Here is a 204-nt window from a genome sequence, read left to right as displayed (position 1 = left end):
GTCATTCAGAAACATGGCTTTTCATATCACTGCATGACACTTGACACTCAACTCTACCTCTCATTCCATCCTGATGATCCGACGATAGCTGCTCGCATCTCCTAACAGACAACAGACATTTCTTGTTGGATGACAGACCATCACCTTCAACTCAACCTGGCTAAGACAGAACTGCTTGTGGTTTCAACAAACCCATCACTTTAT

Source organism: Sinocyclocheilus anshuiensis, unplaced genomic scaffold (assembly GCF_001515605.1).
Source record: "Sinocyclocheilus anshuiensis isolate Anshui unplaced genomic scaffold, SAMN03320099.WGS_v1.1 scaffold3256, whole genome shotgun sequence".
In the NCBI taxonomy this organism is placed as follows: domain Eukaryota; kingdom Metazoa; phylum Chordata; class Actinopteri; order Cypriniformes; family Cyprinidae; genus Sinocyclocheilus; species Sinocyclocheilus anshuiensis.
This window is presented reverse-complemented; position numbering follows the sequence as displayed.